Source organism: Rosa chinensis, chromosome 4 (genome assembly GCF_002994745.2).
Source record: "Rosa chinensis cultivar Old Blush chromosome 4, RchiOBHm-V2, whole genome shotgun sequence".
Lineage (NCBI taxonomy): Eukaryota > Viridiplantae > Streptophyta > Magnoliopsida > Rosales > Rosaceae > Rosa > Rosa chinensis.
In genome coordinates this window covers 15,226,551-15,246,958 of record NC_037091.1, presented here as the reverse complement: position 1 = coordinate 15,246,958, position 20,408 = coordinate 15,226,551, and positions in this window count along the sequence as shown.

The following is a 20,408-nucleotide window of genomic DNA, read 5'->3' as shown; positions in this document are numbered from 1 at the left end:
CTGTTGGTGGGGTGAGTGAGAGTGTTTTTTATGAAAATTGAGCTATGGGTCAAGGCCCCTATATTAAATGTGTGATATGTCATAATTTGATAAAAATCTGTTTTAAATATTTCATAGTGAGAGCTAAATTTAAACCTTTTGTTTTTTTTAAAGCAAACTGACAAGTCTTTATTAAATAAAAAAAATACAACCAATAGATGTAGAAACTACATCAAATTGAGAAATACTACAAGCAGTACGAAAAGCAATAAAAAGTGATGCAATTAAGCATTTGATAAGGCTACTAATACTGACGATATGGCTCACCATCCCTCCACGCAGAGATATGCGTCGAGTAGCGGGTTACCTTCAGTCACCAACCTTATTCAAGAAGCTAAAAAAGGTACCAACGATAGGGTGCACCATACCTCCACACACCGAAATGCATTGGGTAACCTTCTGTCACTAACCTTACCTAAAGAATAAAAAAAAAAAAAACTGAAAGCAAAAGGAGCCCAAAATGACCACAGACCCAACTAACCATCTAGGCTAAAGTCCAGCCCAACAACCATATCCTAATCCAAGCCCAAACCAGGATCTGACCCAGATCCCAGATCCAAATCCTAAGCCAGATTGGACCCGGATCCCAGATTCAGATCCCTACCAAAGGAGCCCTCACCACTCCGACTCACAGAGTTGCAGACGCAAACTGATTTCCACTTATCGCCGTCATCCCGCCAAACGTCCAACCCTGCAAGCCCACCGGCGCCGGGCCCAACGACCTCAGCCCAACCCGAATAGAATGATCTAGCAGCCAAAGCAAGGACGTTGACGTCTGACCAAGCTAGACAATGAGCCACCACCCAAGCCGGATGCACTCACAAAATCCCATGGTAGAAAAGGTTGGAAAACCTCAGCCGCGGATCTCCCTTGGACGGGCACCAGACCCCAGTGCACGACCTCCATCCACGAAAGCACGCCCTCAGTAGATCCACACCCCCTCATGACGCCAAGAGAAGCCTACACCGCCACCAATCACATCACATTGATCAATAGAGAAAAAACAATCCCTCCGACTAGAATTGCTAGAGCGCCGCCAAAAAACCCTAGCGAGGCTCTCCACCTCTCTCTCTCGAGTTTTTCATATTCTATTATTCAATTTAAACCATATAAACGGATTCATCACTTATCGCATTAAAGAAATAACTGAAGAAAAAAAATGCTTGCATTTTGAGATAATAGTAAATAACTTTCACTTGACTCATAAGACGGTTAATTAATCCTAATTATACATCATAAAGTTTAACTTTTAGAACTTTGTTGTTCATAGGGTGATCTATGTGCCTAAATCATAAGAGCAACCCCAAATGTTAGAGAAAAAAACAGAAAAAAGTTTAGTGCGCCTAGGGTTTGTAAGGGTCCTCGTTTGATGATGTCCATGTGCCTACATGGGCCTCCGGCCTTGGTGCGATAGGCTGCCAAAAACAGGTATAGCCGTATAGGCTGATCCCCAGCGAGATTCGATGGCTTGAGGGAAGGAGATGGTGATATGTTTTTTTCTCCTTTCTAAATGATAATGATGGTAAACTCGTCTGGGACGCAATCCATGATAGTGTTCATCCAGGTCAGGGTTCTTTACAACGGTTTTGTAGACAGTTTATGGTACCCTCTAGGCAGGGAATGATGAGTGTTTGGTGGCGGTTTGCGTATAGGTGGGTTAGTACAGAGGTGGTTTAGGGTTAACCTGGTATGGTGGCTAAAGCCTCGAGGGTAGCGATGGCTCTTGGGTGGTTGTTACAGCTGAGACTGGTGGGTGTGTGGCCAGTTAATGATATGAATCAAAACTGGAGAAGGGGAGGCTGTAGGTGCTTCTATAAGTCTAGCACCAGAACCTTTGAGTGTCCTTTGGTGGCTCCACAGGGAAGAAGGAAGGCGGAACATGATGGTGAATTTTTCTTATAGTGGTCCAATGGTTTTTGAACATCGTGTATAGAGGGTGGAGCGGTTCGTCTTGATGTTGGTGGTAAAGTTATGTCGTGAAACTTGAGATTGGTTATTTTTCATTGTACCCCTCGATTATGGTGTAAAACTTGGTAAGGGGTTGGATTCTCATGGATGTCACTCAAAATGACGAACCTGTAGCTAGTGATCATGGTAGGAATATGTGTCGTGGTATTGAAACCACAACTGGTTATTCAATGCATTGAAGAAATATTAAACTCTATGCAATACACAACCCAACCTCACATTTTTAATCAACGACTTTCATGATTCTATATTTGTTCGATAGTTGTTGACATTGCAAATGACTTGTTTATTAAATGAGTGTTGACGGATTAACATGCAAATGACCTACTTCTTAATCCTGTTGGTTTAATTGACTTTATTTTGTGCAGATTTTGAGTCGTGTCATATTATCCTGTCAAAATTAACAACCCTAAACTAGTATAAGCTTCTCTTTTTGTTTTTAAACAGAAGCGTTGCAGCCTCCTAATACCGCTCAATTCTATGTAAAAATTTATGTAATTCTTTTCTTTTTTTTAATTCATGCTCTTTTTTGTTTTTCTTGATCACGGCCTTATAGTATTAGTACGGCAATTCATTGTCTAATTTTTTTTTCTTTTACAAATTATGAGTAACAGAAGATAAGAAAAATAAGGGGTCTTGATCCAATGCACAAAATTAAATCTTTTGTAACTTTGAATTTAGCGTGTCACATATTCACAGATTTAGTTTAACGTCCTCTAAAACTTCCTTTCAAAAAGTGAACCAAAAAAAAAATCTCAACTTTTTAGTTTATTTGCCCCCCAATAAAATGTTTTGAATTTATGTAATCTCCTCATTTTTTTTCTTCAATCAAAGTTTTATTTGTCTAATTTTAGGGATATTTGTCTTCATTCCTCCAAATAAATTTTTATTGCCCCAGTAAGAACATATAAACTTTTATTACCCCAATAAAAACCTGTAAACTTTTATTGCCTCCAAATAAAAGATTTTGAATTGATGTAATCTCCTCATCTTCTTCCTCAATCAAAGTGTTATTTTTCTAATTTTGTGGAGATAAGTCCCTCTTCTCTCTAAAATTTTTTTTATTGCCCCAATAAAACCGTATAAATTTTTATTGCCTCCCAATATAAGATTTCGAATTGATGTAATCTCCTCATCTTCTTCCTTAATTAAAGTTTTATTTGCCTAATTTTAAGGAGGTTAGTCCTCCTTACCCCAGATAAATTTTTATTGCCTTCTAATAACTTTTTATTGAGGGACAATAATAGTCTCCGACGACCTCTTCAGTGACCTATGAGATCTCCGACGACTTCTTTGGTGGTTTCTGGCAAAATTCGGTGAAATCTCCGATGACTTTTCTCTCTCTCTATGTGACAAATGAAGAGAGAGAGTAAAATGGTCCCAAAAAAAAAAATTAGTTATTAGGGAATAAAATCACTTATCTTACGAGTAATTGAGAAATTCATAAGTTGGGTTGGGTAAGTGGAAACTTTTCAATATTAAAGTATTTGGACATTTTCCCAAAAAATAAAACAAATTAGCTTATCTCATGCATAAAAATCGTTTTCTAATTTATTTAGAAAGTGAAAATCACTACCGTAGAAAATTTGATTGAAAACTATAATGATCCAAAAATCCAGGTAGATTTTAAGTGAAATCTACACACATAATACAAAAAATCTGAGTAGATGTAGACCCATCAGAAAGTTTCACATGGTCGAGTTTGGAAGCAAATTGTGTGTCATGACTTGGGTCCCGTATATTATACAACACTAATAATTTATCAATTTTCATCTCGTGTATGCAGTCAAAATGACCACCTTCACGTATGCATGTGAAGTATAACGCGAGAACTGACGACGCCACTTCTAAATTCTAAGGACCTGCTTTAGGACCAACCAATTTGGTTCTTTTTGTTGTGGGGTTTAAACTCATTATGCATTTTTGCTTCTCAACTTGTGTGCCATATGTATCATGAACAGGTTTTCCTCATATGAGAAATGTTCGTATATTTTTAAATGCATAAGAACAACTTGTATGTACAGTGAAATTGTTTATTCCATTATTTTTTATTTCTCTAAATTATCATCGAACTTTATTTAAATCAATCAAATGAATCGAAATTGAAAAACGTTAGGTCACCGTTTACTAGAATTTTTAAATATCTAACTTTTAAAAATTGAGGGACGCCTTCTTTAAATGAATTTGGTTCATTGGAAGGAAAACCAATTGATTGGCACTTCTTATGAGCATGAGGATTAAAATTTCCATGAAAATATATATTTTTGTATCTAATAATTTTGGGAAAATATTTTAAAAATTGTAAGTGGCAAGGAAAATTAGAGAAAATGAATCTTGGGTTTGGAAGAATTCATCACTTTCTCCTTTTTTTTTTGAGAAGAAAATTCCTTTATTTAGATAAATAAATCAAACTACAAACTCCGGGAATGACCGGTGGTGGACAAGAACTCCCCACTCTCTTCCCTACGAACCGAACTAGTTATGGGTCCGTCATTATCAATGACATCCATGAGCCAACTGGGCCCAACCCCTAACCAACTATACCGCCCATTACCTCGAGCTACAAAACCCGCCACTTCATGAGCAGCCATATTAGCCACCCGTACCACATGATGGATCCCTTGAATCTCCAATGCACCCAGCAGCATACGGATCCTTTCCACTATCAATCCCTCATCAGCAAGACATTCTTCACAGCCATTAACCAATCTGACGGCCTCCAGACAATCCGTTTCCACCCGTAGGTCGCTCCACCCACGCATTACTGCCCATTCCAAACCTTTCAAAACACACAAGAGCTCCGCAGCTCTTGGTTTTAATCTCCCCAATATCCTCTCACCCATAGCTTCCACAAGCCTTCCCTCACTATTTCTACAAATCCAACCAATACCAACTTGGCCCCCATTTGCCATCACAGAAGCATCACAATTAAGCTTCAGAGAGCCATGCATGGGTGGAACCCATCTTCCTCTATCTTCTACGTCATTTGCATGCATGCCTAGCTGACCATAATTATGGTTAGACTCTTGTATAATGCCACCCCATATAGAAGCTCCAATGTCATATATAACCTGTGCAGGTCGTGCCACCTCACCAAATTGAACAGCATTTCTCTCTTTCCAATTACACCATAATAACACGACAAGAAGCTTGATCTCATCCACAGTTAATTGCCTCATTGCATCCTCCAGGAAGCTAGAAAAATTATCCCACGTACCTTGGCTCAACTTTGTGTAGAAGCTCGCCTTTTCCAACACCGCAACGCTCACTGGACAGAGCCCGGTTGCGTGTAAAGGCGTTTCAGAAGATTGTTGACACCGCGAGCACGTAGGATCAGTTATAATTCTCCTCAAGAACAAAGCACTCTTACAAGGCATGTAGCCCGTAGAACATCGCCACAGAAAATGTGACATCTTTGGAGGTATTTTGAGTTTCCAAAGATGCCGCCAGTAATCCGTAGGAGCTGGGATGGCACCTTGAACACCTCTTCTCTCCCTTCGCTCCTTCAACGCTAACCAATAACCACTTTTAACTGAATATGTTCCATGTTTGTTCTGGTTCCAAATCAACTTATCACACCCACCATTGTGAACAATTGGTAGACCAAGTATGGCTTCTACCTCTTGCACACTTCCCACTTGTTCAAGTCGGTTCATATTCCATTCCCCATTTGCCGTAATTAGCTCAGAAACCAACATAGACATATTCATACCATCCTTATAGGACACACGGAACCCCTCTACATCAGGAACCCACGGGTCAATAAAAACTCTAATATCACTTCCATTACCAACCCTCCACCTTAGCCCTTGCTTCAATAGCTCCATACCCCAAACAAAGGATCTCCAAATTGACGAAGGGTTTCGTCCCTCATCAGCCTCCAGTAACGTGCGCCTTGGAAAATAACGTGCTTTCAACATTTTGCTCACTAGAGAGTTAGGATTTCGGAGTAACCGCCAACCTTGTTTTGCCACAAGCGCCTTATTAAACATTTGAAGCTCTCTAAAACCCAGACCCCCTTCATTTTTAGGCCAACACATACGGTCCCAACTTCGCCAATGAATTCCCTTTCCACCAGATTTTCCCCACCAGAATCGAGCAATATGTTTATTAATCTCCTCACACGTCCCTACCGGCAACTGAAAGACACTCATGGTGTAGGTAGGGATCGATTGAGCAACCGCTTTTATAAGAACCTCCTTCCCTCCTTTAGATAGAATCCTCCCTTCCCACCCTTTCACTCTATTCCAAACTCTGTCTGCCAAACCACGAAAAGTTCTCTTCTTATCCCTTCCAGTAAAAGTAGGAAGACCCAAATAGCGCTCGTGGCAGGGGACAACTTTCATATCCAGGACCTCACAACACTCCTCCTTTACCGCTCTGCTTGATCGAGGACTAAAGCACACTGCAGATTTATCATTATTAATTTTCTGCCCAGATGCCACTTCATAAACACCAAAAATCTCTTTCAACTTGGCACAATCCGGCACTGTAGCATCACAAAACAGTAAACTATCATCTGCAAAAAACAAGTGAGAAATTGAAGGTGCACCACGTGCAATAGCCACCCCATGTAACTGCCCCTCCAACTCAGCTTTCCTTATAAGAGAAGAAAAGCCTTCCGCCACTATAATAAATAAATATGGGGAAATGGGATCCCCTTGTCTAAGTCCTCGTGATGGCTTCACCTTCCCAAAGGGTCGACCCTGGAGCAAGACTGAATATGTAACTGTCTGAACACACTCCATAATAAGCTTCACAAAACGTTCCGGAAACCCCATTACACTCATCATCCTCCTTAAAAACTGCCACTCAACCCGGTCATAAGCCTTTGCCATGTCCAACTTCACTGCCGCTTTCTGCCTGCTTTTCTTTCCTCTGCTCTTTAGATTATGAATTACTTCAAAAGCAGCAATCACATTATCATGAATAGATCTATTAGGAACAAAAGCACTCTGGTAACTAGAGATCACCTCCGGTAAAACCTTTTTCAGCCTATTAGCCAGAACCTTTGACACCAGCTTATATAACACATTACAGAGACTGATTGGCCTGTACTCCGTCACCTTTTTTGGACTATCCACCTTTGGGATCAAAGCAATTAAAGTATGGTTGATTCCACCTATAGTTCCCTGACCATTCAGAAAATCCAAACATAATTTCACAACATCAGTGCCCACCACAGACCAATATTGCTGATAAAACAAAGCCGGCATCCCATCAGGGCCCGGGGCCTTTGTCGCACCCATCTCCTTCAAAGCCTTCTCAATCTCCGCTCGAGTGAACGTCCTCGATAAAAAATCTGAGTGGGACTGCGTAATTCTAGAGTCTACTGCCTCAAAGATATTGACCTCAATATTTCCCCCATTGGACGAGAAAAGCTGACGAAAATAGCTAACAAACTCACAACCAATATCAGCCATACCTGTTCTCCATCTATTATCTTCACCCAAGATCCCAGTAATTCTATTCCTGCGCTCTCGCTGCTTAGCATAGTTATGGAAAAACTTCGAATTGCGATCACCATACCGCAGCCAATTAACCCTAGATCGCTGGCACCACATAATTTCTTCTCTCTCCAGCACCTTGTCAAGCTTCACTTCCATGTCTCTTCGTTGTTGGATAATCTCACTTGAAGGATACTGTCTCTGTATGTCATCGAGCCCTTTCCTCAACTCAACAATATCACGTCGTACCTGGCCAAACTTTTCCCGCTCCCATACTTTTAAACGTTCAGCCACATTTTTAATTTTACCCACCACCCCTCTATTCCTCCCTTCAGTCCACACCGAATCCACCACTTGTCCACACTCTTCTTCCTTTGTCCACATTTCCTCAAAAAGGAATCTTCGTCTCCTCCTTTGAGAAAAATTAGTATCACATGTAGGGGGCTCACATTCAATTAGTAATGGACAATGATCAGAGGCCATGGTCACAAGATGATGGGATAAAAAACCTCCCCATTTTTGAATTAGAGACAAGTTACCGAAACCGCGATCAATTCTTTCCTTTACATTTGCATCTCCTTCGCGTCGATTATCCCACGTAAATTCATAACCCGTAAAGGCAAAATCATACAAACCACACTCCTCCACCGCCTGCCGAAACTCGTCAATCTGCCTCTGGGATCTAAGAGCAGCTCCCGTCTTCTCTTCGATATTTAAGATCTCGTTAAAATCACCAAACACTATCCACGGTCCATCCCAACCCTGAGCCAACCTGCGTAATAGATTCCATGACTGCATTCTCTGATGAGCCTGGGATTCCCCATAAAAGCCCGTCACTCTACACACGGAACCATCCTCCCAAGTAACCATTGTATCTATATAATAAAAATTCGACGAAAGAAAAGAAACTGAAATATTATTCTTCCAAAGTAAACAAAGACCCCCTGAATATCCACCATTTGACTCATCCCTTGGCACACAAAGAACTTCATCACTTGATCGGGTAAATTCATCACTTTCTCCTACTTTTTACTTTTCTCAAGAAAACTTGATCGTGTTCTTGTAACAAATTTTCTTTTTCAAATCTTCGAATCGGCTAATGAAAAAAGGCCTAAATTTTTAGCCCTTAATCCTTTTGCACCAATGTAACGATCTCCTTGTATTCTTGTACAACAAGCAAATAAGATCTGTAATCTAAATCAAACCAACCAGATATAGAAAGATCTCGTTCTAATTAGGTTATTAAGTAGGGCCACCCCAGGACCAAAAATAAACAAACATAAAAGCACAATCCCAGGAACCTGTGTTTTGAGTCTAACTAAGAACCTAATTAAATAAGTGATGAATTCTTGTATAAACTAATAAGATCGATCATATGATATGATCAACTACAGAGGAATGTTCCATCATTCATACGTCAAAACTATGTTTTTTTTTTTTTAAAGAAAAATTAGGTTTAATAAAGCACTATTTGGTTAAACAAATCACGGACTCACGAATATGAACTTGATTATAGTGTAGTGGTTAAGAAAAGATAAAAACTAAACTATATGTTAATCAAAATAATTGGCAGTTAATTAATCAAAAGCAGTGGATGGACGCGTTATTAGGATTCGGAATATGTGCCCTCGTGTTCGTACTTATATATTTGTCATTAAAAATGATCATGCTCACTGCTTTTACGCGTTATAAGGAGCAAGATAATCCCAAGACCTTTACATTAGTCAAAAAAAAAGATTAGAAAATTGTGCTATCATTTCATGGCTAATCAAAGTCCAAATCATATATAATTAGAGGGTGAGTTGTAAGCATAAATGTGATTAGCTAATTAATTAATAAACTAGTCACATATGTATCAAATTAGTTAAGTTTGAGGCCCACATGGGACTATGCAACTAAAACATTTTTGGATTGGGAGGACCTACTGTTCTCAGTCCTGCTAATTTGTTTTAGATGATAATTGTATTTTGAAATTTTAGATCGTACTGTTCTTCCCTTTTTGTTGTTGATTAGATTTTTTTAATACGTCTTTAACTTTCTAGCAGCGGTTATGTTTGGTGTACTCACTTGACGTTTTCAATCTGCGATGTACACCCCTAACTTTTCAAATTAGAGGGTTTTATTTTTTAGCAAACTACATATATAACACAAAAAACTCCACAATATTTGGTTTTGAATATTTAAGGACAAGAGTTTATATAAGCCTTAAGGACAATATGCTCTCCACTTGCCACATGTCATGAGTTAATTTACTTTTTTGCCCTTAACTACTTATTTTAACTTGTAATCCCTTTATAAATATTAAATCTTACAAATAAGGACAATCTGCTCTCGACTTGCCACATGTCATGAGTTAATTTATTTTTTTACCTTTAACTACTCATTTTGACTTCTAATCCCTTTATATTACTCTTTTTTTTTCCCGAGAATAATCCATTTATGTTACTTTTTTTTTCCCTGAGAATAATCCGTTTATGTTACTTTTTTTTCCCCCTTAACTACTCATTTTGACTTCTAATCCCTTTATATTACTTTTTTTTTCTTTTTCTGAGAATAATCCCTTTATGGTTAATTTTTTTTTTCTGAGAATAATCTGTTTATATTACTTTTTTTTGTCATCGCTTAATCCTACTGCTACACTCGTCCAATCCTACTACTGCACTCATACTCGTCCAGTTCTGTTGCTGCACTTTTTCCTATGTGTCGGAGCTTTTCTTCTCACTAGTTTTGTTCGATTATTTCTTGTGTCATCACCCTTTTGCACCTCCACACAGTAGCCAATTTGAACCATAAACAATGAATATCATATCATTAACATAAACCATAAACTATAAAATAGCAGATCAATTCAATTTGAACATTAGCAGATCATATCATTGACAGTAGACGATCATATCAAAGTAAACCACAGAACCTTAGTGATACTAAATTCATGAATATTCTCCTCATGTATATCAAAGTAAACTACAGAACCTTTGTTACGCCCCAAATCAAATTTTTCATGTTTAGTTGTTATTAAACGAGGAATGACGATTTTCTATACAATTTATTTAAGTTTTGATATTTTAGGGGGCTCTAAAAGTTGATTTTTTGACCGGCTTAAAATTTGAAAAGTTTTTCTTCATCAAAGTCATAGGGAACGTTAAACTGAGCGCGTGAATATTTGGTTCATAAAAATCAGACTTCGAATGCAAAAGTTATAAACGAAATACGAAAGCTACTGTTTATGGTAATTAGGAAAGTTGCTGTGGGTAGGTCATAAACCTACCTAGCCACTTTTCTCTCTCTTCTTCCCCGATCTCTCTCTCTTCCTATCTCTCCCCCGCGTCGGCCCTCTCCCATTTTTCCTTGATTTCTCTGGCATCCGGCAACCAAACTATGCGCCACCACCCATAAAAGAACCATCTATTTCTCCTCTACACGTTGGTACCCGTTGGTCATGGCGATTTGGCCAGAAAACCATCAATTTTGGCCAAAACCGTCACTGTAGTAGTTGTGTTCTCCGGTGAAATTCTCCATTTTCTAGGCACTTACGGAAGTGAAACCGGTCCTATTAGGAGCGCCTCGACTCACTGATCATCTTCACTCAAAGCTTCTAGCTGAAATTCTCACTGTGGAAGGAAAATTTGAAGGATTTCCAAATCGGTGAGTTTGGAAATTGATGAAATTTGGTTTAGGTTTGGGTATTGGACAGTGGCAGTGCCGTAAATTATGATGAAACTCGAGTATTTTAGTCATTTGCCATTAAAATTGGGAATCAGGCTTTATTCATTTGGCTTTTGGGCCTGAGCTCATGTCCTTATTTGTATAAATCTTTTTGCAAGTAGGTTTTCTGTGTTTACATCTTTGGTCATGTGTTACTATGTAATTTTCTATTTTTTTTTTTTTTTTGGATTTAGATCTGAATTTAGAATCTAGATAAGATCCAAATTAGAATTGGGGATGCAAGTCTAATTAATTAATGAGATTTTGTCCATTTACCCTAATTCTAGAATCATTTATTCCACATACTTTTTTTTTTTTTTAATTCTCCTTTACCTATAAAGACTCTAATAAGATCTTCCTTAATACCCAATTGCGTTTTTTTTTTTTAGACTATTTTATCATCACCCCTTTGTTACATAGAGAGAGAGAGAGAGAGTGGAAGATAGAGAAACCATAGGAGACTTCGCCGAAGTCCCGTCACCGACCGCCGAATTCCGGTCACCAGTCGCTGGAATCCGGTCATTGGCCGCCACCTACCGGATTTCTCTAAAAACCTCACCGGAGGTCCCCAAAAAGTTAGTCGGAGATCTCATAGGTCGCCAAAAAGGTTTATTGTTGCCCCCAAATAGACATTTATTGCCCCTCAATAAACCTCTATTGCCCCCCAATAAACTTCTCTAAAATTAGACAAATAAAACTTTAATTAAAGAAGAAAAAAAAAGAGGAGATTACATCAATTGAAAAATTCTATTGGGGGATGTCTATTAACCCCAATAGACCTTTAAGAGATCTGTATTGTCCCCCAATAAAACTTTTTTTTTTCTTTTTTCTTTCCTTAAGGTACTAGTCAAGAGAAGAAAAAATTGTAGGAGCATATACATGAAGTGTATGAGACTTGCAAGCCAGCCGGATGTGTATTAGATTGGGAGGAGGGTGTGACGGTCTTTGGAAAAAGATTAGACTGCGATGCCAAAGATTGCATCAAGCTCTTAACAAAGCGGTACTTCTTCACAAAAGTGGTCATAACGCCACTGACGAGGTAATCATCCTTATTCTTGAAGTTTAATTATTATTTTTAAAATTAATTTTGTTGTTGTTTTAACATGTTATTTATATTGACTTTCATATAAATATCTATATAGTAAATTTTAATATCCTTATTTATAGGAAGGACAAGCTAAGTCAATTTATCATCAATTATCTAAATGAGATGAGTTTGCGTTTGCACATTGTTAGCAAATATTAAAGGATACAAAAAAATTTAGCAATCCTCCGTTCATGAATGTTGGTATTGCACGTTGTCCTACCACTATTAACTTGGATGACGACAGCACACCTACGGATGACTCCCCAAACCCTTCAAATGTGCATGCTTGCCCCTAGGTCAAAATGCTTAGAAGGCTTCTAAGAAAAAAGCCAGGCAAGAAGAAATAGGTCAACTCTTATTGCAAATGCACAGAACTGCAGACCAAGGAGACCGCGATCTCGAATATAGGTTACGCCTCAGTGAGGAGGCTAGAATAGCTGAGCAGCATGGGGATGATGCTTACACAATAACGATGGATCCATCAATGTCCACACACACAAATAAGGGTTATTGGAAGAGAAAGTAAGCACAGATTATTGAGAAGGAGAACAAGGCTCTTATGATGAGGCATACCCTCAACCCTCTTCTTCGCCTCAATCACCTACACCACATAGTAAAGATGACTCTAACATGGACCTCTACGTGCAGGTTCATAAGACTTAGTGAATGGGTAGAAATTAGAAATGTTGTTGTATTGGTTGTACTTTTTCACTTCTATTTTCAATTATGAAATAAATTTGTTGCTTTCTTTTAACGGCGAAAATAAAAACAAAAACATGTTTAATCTCACTTTTATTCATGACAATAAATCACACTACATTACAAAATTATAAACACACAAACAATAAAATAAAACCACACAACATTACAAAGCATAAACACACAAACAATCAAAACCACACCATGGCCATATTGCCAATTATTAAAAGCATGAAAATACAATATCTTCATCTGCGGTTCCGCTTTGCTTGCAGCTTCATTCCAGAGGTGATTAACCAAATCGCCTTGGAGGCTTCTATGCACAACTGGGCATTTAACCTCCTAGTAACGACGCATGAATTCCTCAAGTTCAGAAGGGTTGCGCTCAATCTCATGATCATCGTCATACGTCTCATATATTTTTGCTTTGCTTAGTTTTGTGGGGATATGATTGGGGTCAAAAGGCGACTCTTCGTCTTCTTGACGCTCATCATCGACAAGCTGTTATGCAAAATAATGCAAGTCATCATGATGTATTGGAGATCTTCTCTATCCAATCCACGAGCGGCTCCTCTTACAATTGCAAAACGAGCTTAGAGAATTCCAAATGCCTTCTCCACGTCTTTTTAGTATGCTTCCTGCATCTTTGTAAAATGAGCTTGCTCTGGCTTATTAGATTTCTAATTGCTTCCATAAAAGTTCTCTATTTAGGGTAGAACCCATTTTCTAGGTAGTAGCATTTGTCTATCACTGTTATGCCCCGTATTGAAACTTAATTGTTATGCTCTCTCTCTCTCTAAGTAAAAGTAAATTAAAAAAAATGAAGGGTATAATAGACATTTTGGACCTATTAGGTGAAAAATTGAGAGAACAAAGAGTATTATGTGTATTATGTTTGATTTAGAATGTGAGAGACTGAATTGTTTTAGGGAGCAAAGTAATGTGAGAGACTGAACTAGTATTTGGTCTTTTTTTTTTTAAATTTCAAGTTTACTTAATTCACTTTGCAGTATCTAAAATACCATTTTCCAATGTATGGTTTAACTCCAATTCTTTTTCTATTTGGCTTCCTATGTGTCTCTCTAAGTTCTTTTTAAGGCATAAAATTGTTAGCATAACATGAAAACGATTGAAGATGAAGAATGCTAAGAAAGAAAGTGTTAGGGTTTAACGATGAATGAAGTGATTAAGAAGAAAGTTTAAGTACATGTTCTATAGGGTGTAATAAGAAAAACAATTGTAATTTTTAATAAGATATTATCCTTTATTGTAATTTTATATTAAGGTATTTTAATCTTTCAATAAATCAAAAACTTATAGGGTGACAAAAATAGTTAGTAAGGTGGCAATAACCGCACCCTATTTGTAATTTCATAATTAGTTGGTTTAGTCACAGAAGCAATGTAATCAATGCTAAATCAGTGTAATTAATTTTGAACACAACAAAGGAACACTTGCCAGTTTATTTTCCTCACAAAAGAAATCATTTTCTCGAATGAAGTTTAGTTTCGATTGGTGTAATCTTCGATTTTTAGTTCAAGTGCACGATTCAAACTTTAAATGTTTTCATTCTTCATATGTACTAAGTTAAGACATTTATTTCTTTAGGTGCTTGATGGAGTGTGTTTTGTACTTATCTCGTTCTGTGTATGAAGACGCAGCGGGGATATTGAGGTGAGGAAATCTCACGATGTTGTTTATGTGAAAAGAGTTACTTTATTGTTTTTGTAATTAATTGTTAAACTGTGAATTTAGTTATCAAAATAAATATTTATTTTGGAGAAGAGCGGCGCTAGGGCTCTTGCTGAAAGTTTCTCGATTCCATCCGACAACGCGTTCATTGACGCTGTCATCGGACGGGCGTTCATTGATTGTTGATGGGTGAGAGTGGTTCTCTAGATAGGGGCAGATTCGCTCTAGATCGAGGGGAGGTGGCAAGCGTGATTACATTCGTTGGGAGGATTCGAGACAGTTCGTGCAAGCGGCATTTGCGGGACGGAAGGGCGATAGGCTGGAGGTCTAAAGGCGTTGGTTTGGGGACGAAGAGGGTGGAGGAAGCGGGCATCAGGGCGACGGTTTGAAATCTGGTTGGCCGGAGATGGGAGGTGCTGGCTATTCGTTTATGGGTTGGAGGTTTGCACCATTCCAGATCCAATCTGTTGGCTGGTTGTAGTTTGTCTTGGGCCAACCATGTTGATGGAGCGCTGGCGGTGGCCCGATGCTGGTGGTGGTGCGACAGGAAGAGGGGAATGTCAATGGTTGCTTTGCTTGAACTGGGCTGGGCTTTATACATGGGCTGTGATCCAATTACTACTGGACTGTTGCTTGGGTTTGGGCTATGTCTTGGTTGTTTGTTTCTTTAATGTTTTTATTCATTTCTATTTAGTTGTTTTGCGCTTTTTACGAGCAATAAGTCCCTACATGTGTTGTGTAGGGCTAGTCGGGCTTTTTGCCCGTGTGTGCACTCAAAGTGCTTTGTCTGCTCTAGGTAGGTGGCGAGTTCCTTACTTCGTCAAATTATCGCTTCCGCCTAGTGGTAGGGTGAAGCTAAGTGTCGTCGGATTTATTCTCCGGCGGCAACATAGTGAGAAAGTTGTGTTTTTGGTAACTATGTTATGCTGTAATCGAGTTGCAGATCGAGTTATCTTTCCTCTATGTCAAAGCAAATAGAGTAGCCAGTAGAGCACTCTTTCAAAGCAAATAGAATAGCCAGTTGAGCACTCTTTGCTAGTTGGTGCCTGGTTGAATACATTTTTTTAGTAGAGACTTCTGATATTATTTTAGGATATTCTCTAGATGCTTATTGTAATAAGGGGTTTAGGCTCAATGTCCCCCTTTGTATTCGACGGTTTCATTAATCAAGACTTGAGGGCAGCCGCACCAACCCTTTATTCAAAAAAAAAATATATATATATATATATATATAAATATATATATATTAAAATATATGAAATTGATCAAACACAGTTCATAGGTAAGTGCAAATTGGGTTTTGACTTAAAATGCTTTTCAGTTTATATAAATTATGAACTATAGTTGGTATTAGTGGCATTTATGAGAGAATGACTACGTGTGTGTGTGTGTTTACGTGAAATATATATATATATATATATATATATATCTTTGTGGAATTGTATTGTGGTAAAACCGATTTTTGTGATATGAATCATATTATTGTTTTGAGACTTGACTTTTTGAGGAAAACAATATATTGTGAGAAAGATGATTTATATTGTTTTGAAAGTGTTTTAAGGTGTGGAAACAAAAGTTATGAAGAATATAATTGTGATATCGTTTTAAAGAGTTTTGCGAAATATTTTTGGGTCTAGTGTGGCCTCCTTAAATGTTTTGGTCTAATGTGACCTTGGCGAGTAAATTGGGAACCAAGCCCCTGGGTAAAAAGCCTGATCTAGTTAGAACTCTAGTCTGTTTGACAATGTATTCATGGGGGTAACTGTGCGGTTATTATGACTCATGAATACTGTTTTTAAAAGAAGTCTCAAGAGTCTCAAGCATATTCTTTCTTTTATGGACAATTCTTAGGTTCACCCATCGTCGATTTATATACTTTTACTTAATATATTTATAATACAATAGTTCATATCTTAAATTAGCCTTTAAAGATGATCTCTGTAAAAAAATCAATCGAATCGAAAATCGTTTAATTATTTAATTGAATCAATCAAATGGATGGTTCTAACAACACTTACTACTATTATGATGAACCGTCCATGTATTTCATCTTACTACTATTATGATGAACCGTCCATGTATTTCATAGAAATGAAAAATTAAAAGGTCTTTAATTTGATTGATTTTTTACAGAGCTAATCTTTGTATTACCTTATACAACATGAATGGTTGGATAAGAAAATTATAAAGTTATTATGCGTTAATCGCAAGAAATGGTGAATATGCTTATTCACCCAAGGGGTGAACCTAAGAATTTTCCTTCTTTTATTGTCCAAGAAGGACATTGTTTTCCGATTTAAATTGTTGAGTTAACAAATGATTTGAAATGTCACTATGGTGACTAGTGCTTTCCTTAAAAGAAAATGATATCGTGTTTTGAAAATTATCATTGTGTTGATTTGTTTCTCTTAAGTTGAAATAGTTTACTCATACAGGCATAGAAAGCTTACCAAGTTTGTTGTTGCAACCCTATGCACTATTGGATGGTGTAAGGGTTAATACTGCAGGTCAGGGCAACCAGGATTGAGGCTGAGGGTTTGTTGCTGTAGCAGTCCTAAGTTTAGAAAATTATTTTGTTGTTCAGTGCTTGTTAGACTTTAGTTATATATTATGCTCTTTGTAAGCGTTTACTTATTATTTTAAAATTTCAATTTAATGTGTAAACTCTTATGTGAATCTAAAGAAAGAGTTGGTATTGACATTAGTGAGCTCGGTGTATTGTGATTGCTTAGATTAAAAGAAAAAAAATTTCATAGTGTTTTGGGCGAGTTGTTTGAGCCTCCACGTTATGAATTCTTTTTATTAATAATTTGTTGGTTATTTTATAATCAAAATTCAGGGCGCGACATAATTAGACTTCTACTCATGTGTATTGATTTTATTTTAGGTGATTGGGGCGGGTTTCCTCCCCAAGTTGTTGTTCAAGTTCAAACTTTTTGACAAATCTACGATTCTTAATTGTCTACTCATTTTGCTTTTGCTCCAAAGAAAGAAGATGTGGATGTGTCTTCTTTAAAGTAAAACTACTTTTAGGTTCTTGGTTACTGATTTTTTTATTATTATTTTTTTTTTAGAGATAAACGACGAATAGATATTTTATGGTATCATAATTTTATTTTGATTTAATTTTCTTATTAGAGTGGAGCTGAATTTATTTAGATGATAAATCTTGTATTTTCTAAACAAATGTGATAAATATTTTACTTTAATACACCATCATCTTCCTCTTAAAGAAAAAAAATCAAGCAATTATGCAAAGCAGCAAGTGTCTTGCAAGTTTCAACCCAACATTTATTTGCTTGACTTTCTTAATGGGAAGGGTTGCAATCCAGAGAAGGTTTCTCACTTTGAAACTACAGTGGAGAAGTTATTGCGTTGGATGAAAACGGGAATGTAAACCGTCCGATCCATAGACTCTTGGAATCCAACGATCGAGATCCTGAATTATTGTGCATCATATTCGCAAACATTGGTCCTTGTCGCAAAACAAAGAGTGAAGAGAGAGGTTTGTTGAATCTCGCAACTACAGAGTGGCAAATTACGTAAATAAAACCACAATGCCGATGTCAGTCTAGGTGTCAATTTTTGTACTACTTGGCTTTCTCACTCTCTGACCTCATTGAAGCCAAAGACAGCTCTATCCTTCACGCGCCCATTTGCAAACCGTGCAAGTCACGTCGACCCGCGTAACACGTTTTCCATACCAAGACAAGTAGACTTTTTAATGGGAGAGGATCCTCTCCTTAGCTAAGTTCTCTGCTAAGCTACCTGAGCTTCAAAGGAGATGATGACATGTGTATATTATTAGATTCAATGGTCTACAACAAGCCTGGCTTTACTTTTTCTATTTTTTTTCTCTCCCTCTCTCTCTCTCCACTATTCCTCTTCTTTCGCTCTTGGTCTACTCTCTATTTTTTTTTTATCGTCTCCGACTTAGATGAAGACGTTTCTAGCCTCCTCGCCTCGCCCTCAGCTACATCCTCTGCTCACCCAAACCCATCAGGACCTGCGTCATCCTCTGGGAAAATTGAGTTTGGTGAAAATTGAAGAGAACAGGCTGATGGCAAAATGAAATTCAGATATTAGTCTAGAACCCATCAATGGAACACCTAGCCCCAAATTGAACCTGTCAATTGAATCCCAACCTCAAGTTCAACCAACCAACAGAATTCAATCCCAAATTGCATACTAAATATCGTTGAAACTTCAAATTTCAGACCATTGAGACAAAATTAAAATGTGGCAATGGGCTGGGTGGAGTGGGTGATGATGAACAGATGAATCTCTAGTCTTTAGAGAGAAGATGGAGAGAAGAGGGAGGGAGTGAGAGAGTCCTCCGTTTTTGAGTTTTGATGAAAAAAAGATACATCAAAATTAAGTTCAAGCAATAGGGGCCATTAGATGTGGTTTTATACACGTGTCATCTTGTGATGAAAATCTTAGGAAGCTCAGCTCCAAAAAGTGCTCAAGAGAGGATCTGCTCCCCTTTTTAATACATTTTCTTCAGTAACAACGAAATGAAATGATAAAGATAACAAAGCATTAATCCACGTCTAATGATAGTAGAATAGTAGAACAGTAGATATCTCAAGTTCGAATTTTATTTCTGTGTGCCCAACCTATTAATCATTCTCATCTTAGAATTTGGTTTTACTGTCTACCTCTTTCTGTGTGTCCAACGTTCCATTTGGATAAGCTAAGAATGAGTGTTAGTGATGATTTTTCTTTCTCGTTGTAACTTTTTCTGTCATAAAAAAAAAATTTATTTTGAAAAAGAAAATTGAAAAGTCAGAGTAAAGCGAGAGCATTCAAGAAACCTTGAACTATGGTTACCTATGCTATCATCGATCAATACGAAATTTTGGGACATGTTTTGTGTAGTTGAGGAGTGGAGATCCCTTTCAAATCTCCATCATCTATGGGTACTGGATTCAAAACCCGAGGTTACTTTCTATCGAGATGTTGGAAGCTTTCAGTAGGGTAGCACCCCAACCCAACGATATCCGATGGCGGCGACCTCGATGGAAGATGGTTATCACTTATCAATCTAATCCGCTTGTTGGTGTGTTTATTAAGCTTCCCAGTTCGTACCCAAATGTTAGCTAGCTTTATCCTGGTATAATTAGGAGTGATTATGGGTCATGTATTTATTCTTAATACAACTTACTTTCTTCGATTTAAAAAATAAAATTATTAATCGCGTATTGACAAGTTGAGCCGCAAATGATCTGTTTATAAAAGTAAGAACACCTGAATTGGACTTAGTGACGACCAAATGTTTAAAAAATAAAAAATAAAAAATAAAAATTACAAATTGCATGTTAAAAGGTTTAAGTCTGTTACCCATATACCTTTATCCACCTGGCACACATGCATGTTGATCTAGATGTTGAAACTCGTAGTCGGCTAACTAGTTGGAGCTTGTCAGACTAGTTGGTTGTTACTCAAATATGTTGATTAGTAGGGTAGGAAGTCTGTTTAGTGATTATCAAGCAAAATCCGGCAGAATTGTAAAATGTTGGTTGACTGATGGAATAATTAAGAATATTATGTGAGCATAAAATTGAAGCTGTCCGTGATTTGGACTTTCAACTGGATCAGTACTATTCACTGGGTACTATAGTTTCAACTTTCAACAAGAAACTACCCAAAAAAAAAAAAAAAAACTTTCAACAAGAAACTGAATTGATATTTTAGGCACCGTCTTATTGGCATTTTAAGGGTTTCAAACTCTCAATACTAAATCATCGAAAGCAATCTCTCAATATGAA